The sequence below is a fragment of the Triticum urartu genome, chromosome 7 (genome assembly GCF_003073215.2).
Source record: "Triticum urartu cultivar G1812 chromosome 7, Tu2.1, whole genome shotgun sequence".
Taxonomy (NCBI): Eukaryota; Viridiplantae; Streptophyta; class Magnoliopsida; order Poales; family Poaceae; genus Triticum; species Triticum urartu.
This window is the reverse complement of record NC_053028.1, coordinates 249817915-249833863: the sequence shown is the minus strand read 5'-3', so window position 1 is coordinate 249833863 and position 15949 is coordinate 249817915. Positions and strand designations below refer to the sequence as shown.

At 40.7% G+C, this 15949-nt stretch overlaps 1 non-coding gene across 1 annotated transcript; it reads left to right on the top strand.

Moving 5' to 3' along the window:
* The first annotated feature begins 15784 nt into the window (after window positions 1-15784).
* TRNAS-GCU lies at window positions 15785-15872 on the top strand. The gene has a single exon. It is a non-coding gene; the product is annotated as a tRNA-Ser (tRNA).
* The last annotated feature ends 77 nt before the right edge of the window (window positions 15873-15949 follow it).

Genomic DNA, 15949 nt, shown 5'->3' with positions numbered 1-15949 from the left:
TAACTTGCCACATCAGACTTTATGCCTATGTGGTAGGCTTAGCACCTATAGGATCAAGTACAATAGTGGGCTATAAGCCCGCGTTACATGGCATTTTTGCATATGTGGGGGAAAGAGGCAAGGAAAAGCGGAGGAGTGGGCTCTCAAGCAAGAGCCAACCTCTACATGGTGGAGCATCAGGAGAGGCACCTGTATGGAGGTGGTCAGGAATTGGGAGACTCACGCTGATCGTAGCGCCGCAGTTAAAATGATAATGGCAAGTCAAATCACCGGGGCCCACCTGTCCAGCAGTAACTGACTGTCAAATCACACATCCCTATGTTTGCAGTAGCCTACTCCCTCATCTTATCACGTCTCTGTCGAACCGACTAGGCGGAACTGCCCCACCTATCGCGCGGGAAAAGCCCCACCCTCGACTTTTAAATAGTACAGTATACTAATTTTGTATCCATGGATTGCTCCATGGAGCAAAGCCTCAAGAAAACGGCGGTACACATGTACGGAGTATACAACATGCCCGTCGCGTTCGCGCCACACCCTTTTCTACGAGTTCTCCGAATGGTCGGTCGGTCTGGCACGCCGCTCTCTGAATGGAACGCGCGTCATATTGCGTTTGCACACACATGTGGGACTGCAATTGAGAACCGACCATAGGCACACTCCCCGGCCCCGCAAGTCGGGTGAGTTAATAGAAGAGAGAGAAGAGCGATAGTACTACTAGAGAAGTGTTGTAGGAGTACATATGTTGGTACCTGGACGATCCCTGCAAGGCACGGAAGATCAGTTCGTCCATGCATGTGACCAGACTCCAGCAGACACGCCTGGATTGGCTATCGTCTACATATTGTGCAGGCTGTGTTGTACAGGGCTGTAGTTCTTGTGAGAAATCTAAAAAAAGGCTTCTTCTCATCTCGCAAAATTAGGTGTCATGTGCTTCAGATCACTGCGAGGGTTAAACAGCGACAACTGAGTTGGGCTAGTCATTGGGGGCACATGCATGAACACTACTCGGCTGCCATCTAGGTCAAGCCGGCTATGTTAATTAGGACATCTATCGACGGACCCCTTTTCTACGAGTTTATCTTTAATTTGAGCTTTGATCCTCATCTAGTTTGTCCGTCGGGATTCATCTTGTCTCATTTGGGCAGTGAGGTTATGATTTCTTGTCATCTGGCATTTTTTGCATTATATGTTATAATCCGGTGCTTCAGATCAAAATGACGACAACTGCGCCTCCATGGCACGTGCATGAAGACTTCTCGACAGTAATTGCCGAGGTCAAGCCGGCTCCGGCCGGTAGACAAAAGAAAACTAGCACTCCACTATATAGGCAGGAGCCTCCGCGCTTGCTTTCTACTGTTGCTCTCTTCACACTGCTCGTCCTCTCTAGATCTAAAGACGACAGCGGTGGCCACACACTCTCTCTCTCTCTATTCACCGCTGGTCACAGATCCAGCCGGATCCTCTCCACCGGGGAAGGTGAGAAGGTACAACATTCACATGGTCGTCCTCGGCGACGGCTCTTACCCACTGCCGGTGCATCTCGATCAACGTGCCTTGCCGTTCTCTCCTAAGCATCGCTCGTGAGGGAGGGCCTCCCACCTCTTCTTCCGCGCTGCCGTAGTGTGGGCAGATCCGGCCTCCCGCCGCCCACCTAGTGACATCCCGGCGACCCTCAGGTATAACTTCCTTCGAAACTGGCCTTTCTCTACTTCCCGAGCTCCTGACGTTGCTGCATTTGTATCTTTTACTATTTCTCACCCCCTCATAGATAGGATCGATTGGTTGTTCGAAAACCACCTATTTTTTTTACTGTTGAGAGGTAAAACTAGTTCATGCACTCGAATCTAGTAGTACTTGGTTCAAACAAGGAAGAAAGGGGGTGGGGGTGGGGGAAGATTTGTTACCTGAATCTAGGAATTGGTCGAAAGAGGAAATAATGGGGGCGAAAAGTAGCAGAGACTGTCTATCCAACTGGTCTCTAGGTCTAATAGGGAAATAAAGGGAAAACAATACAAAATCAATATAAACCCGATCTATTGGTTGAAAAAGGAAATAAAGAGGGGACTGGGGGACAAGTCATCAGAGTAAGTCCATCACTAGATTTGCTAGCCTCACACAATATAAGGTGGCTATATACCGAACAAAAATGGGACCAACCCAGATATACTCTTCTGATGTTCGTTGCCCCGAGCCACTCTTATGTAATGCCACTGGTAAAATGTAGTAGTCGCACTGTTAAAAGTAAGGACAGGTTAAACCAATGTTGTTTTCAATGTAATGCCTCCAGTAATATGAATCAATGGCACTTTTTTTCATGTCCTGCTAAATTTCCCATTAAGATAAGTTGCTTCTTTTTGTTAGAGATGCAACTGTCCTGGTCCGCCTACTCTCCTGTGCCCAAATACCGACTCTGTAGCAGCTGGTAATGTAATGTTGCTGGTAAAATGAAGCAATGGCACCACTAAAGTAATGTCGTATTTAACGGTTGTCATAGTTAATCCTAATGCCCACACTAATATCTAGCAATGCTGCTAGAAATTGCTACTGTCCTTGTATGATTGCCATTCAGATAAGGAACATGCTTTTTTTCATTTGATGCATGTTTCATCACTTGTTAGTCACCCTCCTTTCCACCTTTTTTTGTGCAAACAGAGATATACATTTCACACTTGATATTAGTTGAACTGCACAAATGATATCCAAATTATAGTTGAACATTCCAGGAGCTTCACGACCAACCTTGATGTTGCTCAATTTTATTGCAACTAATGAAGAAGAAGCTCTGTGGGTTTCATTTTCTAATGGAAATGGAACCGGGGCTGGAGCCCTTTTCTTGAAAAAAAGAAGAAGCTGCTAGCTCATGGGACATTGCTTCATTTTAGGTGAGCTGCACCAAAAGGTCCCATGAATTGAATCATCCATGTTGGTGACTGGTGTCATCCCTTCTATGATGGCATTGACTGCAGATATGGTTCCCATCACGAGGTATGTTCCTTTTTGGTCTGACCATTTGCCAAAGCTCCTGCATGTTGATCCTGCTCTTGTGCTACTGTTTTGGCACTGTCATGATAAAGCAGTAATGTTATTATTTTGCACCTTAATCTAGTGGCACCATTAATTTGAGGCAATGTTTTGGCACCGCTAGTGCCACTGTTTTTTTATATATCAAAAGAGGGGGTTCCCTCCGATTCCATTAAAGAAACCCAACCATAGAGAATCATTATCCGACAACATCTCAGTGTAAACGGGCAATTATGCAACTACTACTAGAACGGACTGAGTACTAGCAGGAGACAAGTTCGCCACATAAGCTAGGCAGGTAGGGGGACACAGCACCAGCTCGACCAAGTTTGGATTACAACCCAAATGCTACCATAGAAACATCAGGGGAAGATAGGGACTGAAAGAGCCAGCTTCAGCATCCCAGTCTAAGCACCCCCGGCCTTCATCCTTGCGACACACGGTACACCTCATTTGCCACCTGCTCGACCCTAGTGTCACTGATAAAATGAAGTAATAATAAAATTAAAATAGAGCGAGTGTCCTCTCTACCATTTCATTTCCAATGTAGATAAAGAAAGTGCTTCTCTTTGTTAATGTATGTTTCATCAAGTAGTCCCATTGTTAATGTTTAAGCGTTTCTGCAAACTGGGGTGCTTAATTTTAGTTGATCTGCACAAAAATAGAGATTTGAATGTCTCAAGGCCCCTCCTTGTACTACCACTGTACACTGATGTTCATCACTGGTAGAAGGTGTATCGGGGAGACTTGGGACAATTTCCAGTATGAGGCGTGGCGTACCGTATGAGGCGTCGCAGGGCCCATCTCGCCCTCGCAGCATGGCATACTACGATACTATCGCAATATTTTCTTCTATTTATTTTGCGTGTTTCATCAACTAGTTCCACTATAATGTAATCATGCTCTTTCATTATCTGTGCAAACAGGGTTATTCAGCTGCATTTTGGTGGAACTGCACAAATGTACGGATGGAACCGACATATATGCAGAGTGCGAGGTGTGCCAAGTAAAAATTACCGACACCAACCATGCTCCATGCACGCATTGGCATCCACCACCACCGGTGGGATGTGTGGCGCTTGATAACCCACAAGTATAGGGGATCACAACAATTTTCGAGGGTAGAGTATTCAACCCAAACTTATTGATTCGACACAAGGGGAGCCAAAGAATATTCTCAAGTATTAGCAGCTGAGTTGTCAATTCAACCACACCTGGAAACTTAATATCTGCAGCAAAGTGTTTAGTAGCAAAGTAATATGATAGTAGTGATAACGGTAGCAAAAGGTAACAGTAGTAAAAGTAATGTTTTTGGTATTTTGTAGTGATGATAGCAATAGCAACAGAAAAGTAAATAAGCGGAGAACAATATATGAAAATCTCGTAGGCAATGGATCAGTGATGGAGAATTATGCCGGATGCGGTTCATCATGTAACAGTCATAACCTAGGGTGACATAGAACTAGCTCCAGTTCGTTGATATAATGTAGGCATGTATTCCGAATATAGTCATACATGCTTATGGAAAAGAACTTGCATGACATCTTTTGTCCTACCCTCCCATGGCAGCGGGGTCCTTACGAAAACTAAGGGGTATTAAGGCCTCCTTTTAATAGAGAACCAAAACAAAGCATTAACACATAGTGAATACATGAACTCCTCAAACTACGGTCATCACCGGTAAGTACCCCGATTATTGTCACTTTGGGGTTAACGGATCATAACACATAATAGGTGACTATAGACTTGCATGATAGGATCAAGAACACTCATATATTGATGAAAACATAATAGGTTCAGATCTTAAATCATGGCACTCGGGCCCTAGTGACAAGCATTAAGCATAGCAAAGTCATAGCAACATCAATCTCAGAACATATTGGACACTAGGGATCAAACCCTAACAAAACTAACTCGATTACATGATAGATCTCATCCAACCCATCACCGTCCAGCAAGCCTACGATGGAATTACTCATGCACGGTGGTGAGCATCATGAAATTGGTGATGGAGGATGGTTGATTATGACGATGGTGATGGATTCCCCTCTCCGGAGCCCCAAACGGACTCCAGATCAGCCCTCCCAAGAGGTTTTAGGGTTTGGCGGCGGCTCCATATCGTAAAACACGATGGTTTCTTCTCTTTGATTTTTTTTCACCCCGAAACTCATTATATGGAGGTGGAGTTGGAGTCGGAGAGGCAACAGGGGGCCCACGAGGTAGGGGCGCGCCCTAGGGGGGCAGGCGTGCCCCCACCCTCGTGGAGAGACGGTGGGCCCCCTGGCCTTCATCTTTGGCAGGTATTTTTCTTATTTTCTGAAAAGTGGCTCCGTGAAGTTTCAGGTCATTCCGAGAACTTTTATTTCTGCACAAAAATAACACCATGGCAATTCTGCTGAAAACAGCATCAGTCCAGGTTAGTTCCATTCAAATCATGCAAGTTAGAGTCCAAAACAAGGGCAAAAGTGTTTGGAAAAGTAGATACGTTGGAGACGTATCAACTCCCCCAAGCTTAAACCTTTGCTTGTCCTCAAGCAATTCAGTTGACAAACTAAAAGTGATAAAGAAAAACTTTTACAAACTCTGTTTGCTCTTGTTGTTGTAAATATGTAAAGCCAGCATTCAAGTTTTCAACAAAGATTATAACTAACCACATTTGCAATAACGCATAGGTCTCAAGTTTACTCATATCAATGGCATAATCAACTAGCGAGCCATAATAATAAATCTCGAATGACAACACTTTCTCAAAACAATCATAAATATGATATAACAAGATGGTATCTCGCTAGCCCTTTCTGAGACCGCAAAACATAAATGCAGAACACCTTTAAAGATCAAGGACTGACTAGACATTGTAATTCATGGTAGAAGAGATCCAGTCAAGTCATACTCAATGTAAACTAACAGTAATGACTGCAAATGATAGCGGTGCTCTCCAACTGGTGCTTTTTAATAAGAGGATGATGACTCAGCATAAAAGTAAATAGATAGGCCCTTCACAGAGGGAAGCAGGGACTTGTAGAGGTGCCAGAGCTCGGTTTTGAAACAGAGGTGAATAATATTTTGAGCGATATGCTTTCATTGTCAACATAACAACCAAGAGATGGCGATATCTTCCATGCTACACACATTATAGGCGGTTCCCAAACAGAATGGTAAAGTTTATACTCCCCCTTCCACCAACAAGCATCAATCCATGGCTTGCTTGAAACAACGAGTGCCTCCAACTAACAAGAGTCCCAAGGGGAGTTTTGTTTGCAATTATTTTGATTTAGTTTGCATAAAGTATGGGACTGGGCATCTCGGTGACCAGCCATTTATCTCGTGAGTGAGGAGCGGAGTCCACTCCTCTTGAGAATAACCCGCCTAACATGGAAGATACGAACATCCCTAGTTGATACATGAGCTATTCGAGCATACAAAACAAGATATTTATTTGAAGGTTTAGAGTTTGGCACATACAAATTTACTTGGAACGGCAGGTAGATACCGTATATAGGTAGGTATAGTGGACTCATGTGGAATAACTTTGGGGTTTAAGGAGTTTGGATGCACAAGCAGTATTCCCGCTTAGTACAAGTGAAGGCTAGCAAAAGACTGGGAAGCGACTAGCTAGAGAGCGACAACAGTCATGAACATGCATTAAAATTAATCAACACCGAATGCAAGCATGAGTAGGATATAATCCACCATGAACATAAATATCGTGAAGGCTATGTTGATTTTGTTTCAACTACACGCGTGAACATGTGCCAAGTCAAGTCACTTAAATCATTCAGAGGAGGATACCACCCTATCATACCACATCATAACCATTTTAATAGCATGTCGGCACGCAAGGTAAACCATTATAACTCATAGCTAATCAAGCATGGCACAAGAAACTATGATCTCTAGTTGTCATTGCAAACATGTTTATTCATGATAGGCTGAATCAGGAACGATGAACTAATCATATTTACAAAAACAAAAGAGGTCGAGTTCATACCAGCTTTTCTCATCTCAGCCAGTCCATCATATATCATCATAATTGTCTTTCACTTGCACGACCGAACGATGTGAAAAATGATAATAGTGCACGTGCATTGGACTAAGCTGGAATCTGCAAGCATTCAATAAACAGGAGAAGACAAGGCAATATGGGCTCTTTTGCCAGATCAACAATAATGCATGTAAGAGCCACTTCAACAATTTAATTATGGTCTTCTCCTATCGACCCCCAAAGAAAAGAAAAGTAATAAAACTATTTACACGGGAAAGCTCCCAACAAGCAAAAGAAGAACATGTAATCTTTTTGGGTTTTCTTTTTAATTACTACTACAAGCATGGAAATTAAATTGATTAAAAGCTAATAATTTTTTTGGTTTTTCTTAAGGTTTATTAAACACACATGAAGAAAGCATAAAAAAGGAAAATAAACTAGCATGAATGATATAATGAAAAAGTATGAGCACTGACATCTAGCAATGAGTGTGTGAACATAAATGTAATGTCAGTGGGAAACACGTACTCCCCCAAGCTTAGGCTTTTGGCCTAAGTTGGTCTATGGCCACGGCTGGCCTGGCGGATATCCATAATAGTAGTTGGGGTCGTATTGAGAATAAGAAGAGGAAGACTCCGATTGCCTCTGGCTGACAATCATCTCCGGATCCTACTGGTAATTCGACTATCGTGAAGGATCAATTTGTGGTTCCAGATCTGGCACCTGATACGTCCATTTTGCATCATGCTTTTATATCGATATTTATTGCATTATGGGCTGTTATGTCACATTATGTCACAATACTTATGGCTATTCTCTCTTATTTTACAAGGTTTACATAAGGAGGGAGAATGCCGGCAGCTGGAATTCTGGGCTGGAAAAGGGGCAAATATTAGAGACCTATTCTGCACAACTCCAAAAGTCCTGAAACTCCATGGAATACCTTATAATAAATAATGAAAATCCTCACCAAAGATGAAGGCCTGGGGGCCCACACCCTTCTCACGAGGGTGGGGGGCGCCCCCCCTAGGGCGCCTCCCTGCCTCGTGGGCCCCCTGGTGGCTCTCCGATGACCATCTTCTCCTATATGAAGTCTTTTGTCGAGAAAAAAATAGGAAGCAACCTTTCGGGACGAAACTCCGCCGCCACGAGGAGGAACCTTGGCGGATCCAATCTAGAGCTCCGACAGAGCTGTTCTGCCGGGGAAACTTCCCTCCCGGAGGGGGAAATCATCGCCATCGTCATCACCAACGCTCCTCTCATCGGGAGAGGGCAATCTCCATCAACATCTTCATCAGCACCATCTCATCTCAAAACCCTAGTTCATCTCTTGTATCCGATTCTTGTCTTCAAGTCCGAGATTGGTGCTAGTAGGTTGCTAGTAGTGTTAATTAATCCTTGTAGTTGATGCTAGTTGGTTTAATTGGTGGAAGATCATATGTTCAGATCCTTTATGCATATTAATACCCCTCTGATTATGAACATGTTTATGCTTTGTGAGTAGTTACGTTTGTTCCTGAGGACAAGGGAGAAGTCTTGCTATTAGTAGTCATGTGAATTTGGTATTCGTTTGATATTTTGATGAGATGTATGTTGTCTAGCCTCTAGTGGTGTTATGTGAACGTCGACTACATAACACTTCACCATTATTTGGGCCTAGAGGAAGGCATTGGGAAGTAATAAGTAGATGATGGGTTGCTAGAGTGACAGAAGCTTAAACCCTAGTTTATGCGTTGCTTCGTAAGGGGCTGATTTGGATCCATATGTTTCATGCTATGGTTAGGTTTACCTTAATACTTTTGTTGTAGTTGCGGATGCTTGCAATAGAGGTTAATCATAAGTGGGATGCTTGTTCAAGTAAGAACAACACCCAAGCACCTGTCCACCCACATGTCAAATTATCAAAGTACCGAACGCGGATCATATGAACGTGATGAAAACTAGCTTGACGATATTCCCATGTGTCCTCGGGAGCGCTTTTCCTTATATAAGAGTTTGTCCAGGCTTGTCCTTTGCTACAAAAAGGATTGGGCCACCTTGCTGCACTTTATTTACTTATGTTACTTGTTCCTCGTTACAAATTATCTTATCACAAAACTATCTGTTACCACTTATTTCAGTACTTGCAGAGAATACCTTGCTGAAAACCGTTTATCATTTCCTTCTGCTCCTCGTTGGGTTCGACACTCTTACTTATCGAAAGGACTACGATAGATCCCCTATACTTGTGGGTCATGAAGACTCTTTTCTGGTGCCATTGCCGGGGAGTGAAGCGCCTTTGGTAGGTGGAATTTGGTAAGGAAAAATTTATATAGTGTGCTGAAATTTACTGTCACTTGTTACTATGTAAAGTAATCCTCTGAGGGGCTTGTTCGGGGTATCTTCACCCCGACCAGTAGAGCAAAGAGTTGCTCCTCAACCTACTGAACCTATTAAAAATGAAATTCCTTATGAGTATCCTTCGGGTATGATAGAAAAACTGCTAGCTAATCCTTTTACACGAGATGGAACAAAGAATCTTGATGAACACCTAATATATGTGGATGAAGTTTGTGGATTATTTAAGCTTGCAGGTATACCCAATGATGTTGCTAAGAAGAAGGTCTTCCCTTTATCGTTGAAGGGAGACGCATTGACATGGTATAGGCTATGTGATGATACGAGATCATGGAACTATAGAAGATTGAAATTGGAATTTCATCAAAAGTATTACCATATGCATCTTGTTCATCGTGACCGCAATTATATATATAATTTTTGGCCTCATGAAGGAGAAAGCATCGCTCAAGCTTGGGGGAGGCTTAAATCAATGTTATATTCATGCCCCAATCATGAGCTCCCAAGAGAAACAATTCTTCAAAATTTTATGCTCGGCTTTCTGAAAATAATCGCACCATGCTCGATACTTCTTGTTCTGGCTCTTTTATGATGAAGACTATTGGATTTAGATGGGATTTATTGGATAGAATTAAACGCAACTCTGAAGATTGGGATCTCGACGAAGGTAAGGAGTCAGCTATGACACCTAAGTTTGATTGTGTTAAATCTTTTATGGATACCGATATTTTCCGTAAGTTTAGCACTAAATATGGACTTAATTATGAGATAGTAGCTTCTTTCTATGAATCTTTTGCTACTTATGTTGATCTCCCTAAGGAGAAGTGGTTTAAATATCATCCTCCCATAGAAGTAAAAGTAGCTGCACCTATTAAAGTTGAAGAAAAGACTGTCACTTATAATGATCATATTGTTCCTACTTGTTATGTTGAGAAACCACCTTTCCTTGTTAGGATAAAGGATCATGCTAAAGCTTCAAGTGTTGTTTGTAAAAGCAATATTAAAACATATACACCTCCTGAGCAAGTTAAAGTAGAACCTAATATATGTGGATAGAAAACTGCTAGCTAATCCTTTTACAGGAGATGGAACAAAGCATCCTGATGAACACCTAATATATGTGGATGAAGTTTGTGGATTATTTAAGCTTGCAGGTATTTCCGATGATGTTGCTAAGAAAAAGGTCTTCCCTTATCTTTGAAGGGAGACGCATTGACATGGTATATGCTATGTGATGATATGGGATCATGGAACTATAGAAGATTGAAATTGGAATTTCATCAAAAGTATTACCCTATGCATCTTGTTCATCGTGATCGCAATTATATATATAATTTTTGGCCCCGTGAAGGAGAAAGCATCGATCAAGCTTGGGGGAGGCTTAAATCAATGTTATATTCATGCCCCAATCATGAGCTTCCAAGAGAAACAATTCATCAAAAAATTTATGCTCGGCTTTCTGATAACAATCGCACCATGCTTGATACTTCTTGTGCTGGCTCTTTTATGATGAAGACTATTGAATTCAAATGGGATTTATTGGATAGAATTAAACGCAACTCTGAAGATTGGGACCTCGACAATGGTAAGGTGTTAGGTATGACACCTAAGTTTGATTGTGTTAAATCTTTCATGGATACCGATGTTTTCCGTAAGTTTAGCACTAAATATGGACTTGATTCTGAGATAGTAGCTTCTTTCTGTGAATCTTTTGCTACTTATGTTGATCTCCCTGAGGAGAAGTGGTTTAAATATCATCCTCCCATAAAAGTAAAAGTAGCTGCACCTATTAAAGTTGAAGAAAAGACTGTCACTTATAATGATCTTATTGTTCCTACTTCTTATGTTGAGAAACCACCTTTCCCTGTTAGGATAAAGGATCATGCTAAAGCTTCTACTGTAGTTCGTAAAAGCAATATTAAAACATATACACCTCCTAAGCATGAACAAGAACAGATCCTACGCAAGTGCCACTCCGAAACTTATGGAGGACACCACGCGGGAGATAGAACTGCACATAAGGTATTGCAATCCGGTTTTTATTGGCCTACTCTCTTCAAGGATGCCCGTAAGTTTGTCCTATCTTGTGATGAATGTCAAAGAATTGGTAATATTAGTAGACGTCAAGAAATGCCTATGAATTATTCACTTGTTATTGAACCGTTTGATGTTTGGGGCTTTGATTATATGGGACCTTTTCCTACCTCTAATGGATATACACATATTTTAGTTGCTGTTGATTACGTTACTAAGTGGGTAGAAGCTATTCCAACTAGTAGTGCTGATCATAACACTTCTATTAAAATGCTTAAAGAAGTTATTTTTCCGAGGTTTGGAGTCCCTAGATATTTAATGACTGATGGTGGTTCACATTTTATTCATGGTGCTTTCCGTAAAATGCTTGCTAAATATGACGTCAATCATAGAATTGCATCTCCGTATCACCCACAGTCTAGTGGTCAAGTGGAATTGAGTAATAGAGAACTCGAATTAATTTTGCAAAAGACTGTCAATAGGTCTAGAAAGAATTGGTCTAAGAAACTTGATGATGCATTATGGGCCTATAGAACTGCATATAAAAATCCTATGGGTATGTCTCCGTATAAAATGGTATATGGAAAAGCATGTCACTTACCTCTCGAACTAGAACATAAGGCATATTGGGCTATTAAAGAGCTCAACTATGATTTCAAACTTGCCGGTGAAAAGAGGTTATTTGATATTAGCTCACTTGATGAATGGAGAACCCAAGCTTATGAAAATGCCAAGTTCTTTAAAGAAAAGGTTAAAAGATGGCATGACAAAAGGATACAAAAGCGTGAGTTTAATGTAGGTGATTATGTATTGCTATACAACTCTCGTTTAAGATTTTTTGCAGGGAAACTTCTCTCTAAATGGGAAGGCCCCTATGCTAACAAGGAGGTCTATCGTTCCGGTGCCATAAAAATCAACAACTTCAAAGGCACAAATCCGAAGGTGGTAAACGGTCAAAGAATCAAACATTATATCTCAGGTAATCCCATAAATGTTGAAACCAATATTATTGAAACAGTAACCCCGGAGGAATACATAAGGGACACTTTCCGGAACGTTTCAGACTCCGAAAAGGAATAGTTATGTGGTACGGTAAGTAAACCGACTCCAAAACAATTTTTAAGGCAATATTTCTCCGTTTTGGAATATTTAGAAAAATAGAAAAATAAGTAGCAGTCCAGGAAGGACACGAGGGCCTCACGAGGGTGGAGGGCGCGCCCCCTACCTCGTGAGCTCCTCGTGTGCCTTCCGGACTCCGTTTTCTTGCACGATACATATTTTGGTCGGTAAAAATTCATTATATAATCTCCCGGGGGTTTTGACTCCCGTATCACGCAAAAATCTCCTGTCTTTGTTTCGAGCTGTTTTCTGTCAGGGTTTTCAAGGCCAGGCACTATGTCGTCTCCCTTCTCCTCCAATCATGAGGGCAATGATGCTTGGCTAATGAAGATAGAGCTGAAGAGAGAAGAACCTATGGAGATCAATAAGGATGAAGGGATCAAGAAGGCCGTGGAGGACCAAGTTCCAGCAACAGAAGACACCCTTCAACTGGATCATAATCTTCTTACCCCTACAGAAATCGAAGCTTTCAAGATGATTGAGTTGGCTCGTATACAAAATAAGTATCTCACACGTGAAAATATTTTGTTGAAGGAGCATATCATCGCACTCAAGGGCATTATCCGCAAATTAGAAGACCTCCTACGCTCGATGTGCGACTATCCATCATCAACAACACCTCCACCTTCTTCACCAACCAAGGAGATATAATAACATGGGTATGGGCACTCCCCTTGGCAACCGCCAAGCTTGGGGGTGGTGCCCCGGTATCATATCACAATCACAACTCCTATCTTTACCGTTTTCGTTAGTTCAATCCTATTAGTAGTATTTTGATCTAGTAGAATAAAGTTTATGGCATGATCTAGTTGTGAGTTTTGCTTTATTATCCTTCTATGTAATCGAGTCCATGAGCTATATAATAAAGATTAGTGTTGAGTCAAGGGCTTTATTGTTTTGCCATGATCCTAAGTGAATAAAAGAAAAGAGAAAGAAATAAAAATAAACAAAGAGATCATATGGATCTCATGGAGAGTAATGAGCTCACATAGAAAAAGTATGATGAATAAAAGTTGTTGAGAGTTGACAAGCATAGTTTTGGTCATCGTTGCAATTAATAGGAAGTAATAAAGAAAGAGAGGTCTTCACATATAGATATACTATCTTGGACATCTTTTATGATTGTGAGCACTCATTAAAATATGACATGCTAAAGAGTTGACATTGGACAAGGAAGACAATGTAATGGGTTATGTTTTCTTACATCTGAGATAAATTATATTGTCTGGGATCTTCCAACATGTTGAGCTTTCCTTTCCCCCTCATGCTAGCCAAATTCATTGCACCAAGTAGAGATACTACTTGTTCTTCCAAATACCCTTAAACCAGTTTTGCCATGAGAGTCCACCATATCTACCTATGGATTGAATAAGATCCTTCAAGTAAGTTGTCATCGGTGCAAAGCAATAAAAATTGCTCTCTAAATATGTATGATTGATTGGTGTGGGAGAAATAAACTTTATACGATCTTGTGATGTGGAAGTAATAAAAGTGCCAGACTGCATAATAAAGGTTCATATCACAAGGGGCAATATAAAGTGACGTTCTTTCGCATTAAGATTTTGTACATCCAACCATAAAAGCGCATGGCAACCTCTGCTTCCCTCTGCGAAGGGCCTATCTTTTATTATTATCTTCTACCTTATGCAAGAGTCATGGTGATTTTCACCCTTCCTTTTTACACTTTATCCTTTGGCAAGCACAATATGTTGGAAAGATCCTGGTATATATGGCTAATTGGATGTGAGTTTTCATGAACTATTACTGTTGACATTACCCTTGAGGTAAAACGTTGGGAGGCAAGACTATAAGCCCCTATCTTTCTCTGTGTCCGATTAAAACTCCACACCCATAAGTATTGCATGAGTGTCAGCAATTGTGAAAGATTATATGATAGTTGAGTATGTGGACTTGCTGAAAAGATCTTATACATTGACTCTTTCCTATGTTATGATAAGTTGCAATTGCTTCAATGACCGAGATTGTAGTTTGTTAGTTTTCAATGAGAAACTGCTGCAGTTAAGAAATTACAACCTTCCAAATAGGAACTAGCCAATCCATGGGTATACCAAGAAGTTACAAAAGTTGTCCCTGTAAACCAACCCCCTAAAGCGAAATAAGCACAAGGAAAGAGCAATAGGCCAGACCATCCTACAAAAACGAAACGGTCCCTTCGTAACCAGTCATCCATAGTATCAAATAGATCATTTTCTTCTTTAGGAATTCTACCAAGGGCTATAGTCATAGTGATCCTCCTATTCAAATTACTTCAACCATTTCCGAGCACCTCATATCACTTTCCAAGGCATATGATAGTTTTATTATCTGTGGACGATTTCTTTCTCGTTCAATGCCCTTTTTCAATGGTCTCGAAGAGAGAAATTTCCCATTTTTATCTATGGAGTCACAGTCACAACCGAGGTCGTGGTAAATCCATGAATTTGATTCGATTTGTTTTTCTTATACTATTTGTTTTTCTTATACTATAGAAATAGAAATAAATTGTTTTTCTTATACTATAGAAAGAAATAAACCTTTGAATTCAGCATTATTCCAAGACTCCTATTTCAAAGTCTATCTTTTAAGGGAAAAATGCAAATAAAAGTAACCCTTCTTTTCCCATTCCCTCTCTATTGCATGGGTGGAAGAACTAAAATAATAGAGGATTCTGAAAAAAAAAAATGGACCTTCGAAATCCAATTTTATGTGTAGCGCAAAGGAGTTGCGATTTCTTCTTATTCCTATAGAACATCTAGTAACAAGATATGAAATCGTAAATAGCGAAAAATTCTTGTCTTGCGCGGTCTAAGTCTAAGGAAATAAAAAAAATTCGCTTATACAATTTCATCTACATCGAATTTATATATCAGAATAGCGGATAGAGGCATCATTAAAGGAGTCAGGTCTACTTACTTTATGCTTCTTTCCAATTTTATGGTGGATTTGATAAGAACCCTTTTTGCTTTCTTGATAAATAATCGACAAAAAAAGCGTTTTTTTTATATAACCTGCTTGTTTTATTATAAATTATAACAAGTCCTATATGGAAATGCCCGCTAAAGAGAAAATCTATTTGATTGTCTCTCGGCCAATATCGATTTTTAGAAAGAAAAAACAAGAATTTTCTTCTTTTTTTATTAACATTAAGAAAAAAGAATATAATTAAAATGGAATTGGCAATATAATTTTTATAGACTTTTGAAAGAAAAAAAAGGGGTTTTTTGCAACCGTTATTTCTTATTTCTTGCCTATATCATATCACGGAAACCTTTCGCTTTGGAACGTGGAGAGATGGCTGAGTGGACTAAAGCGGCGGATTGCTAATCCGTTGTACAATTTTTTTGTACCGAGGGTTCGAATCCCTCTCTTTCCGCTCCCTTGGATCATTTGGGACTTTCGAATTGGAAAGAATTCTGACCCCCGGATTTTCTCATAGATAAATGTACGAAA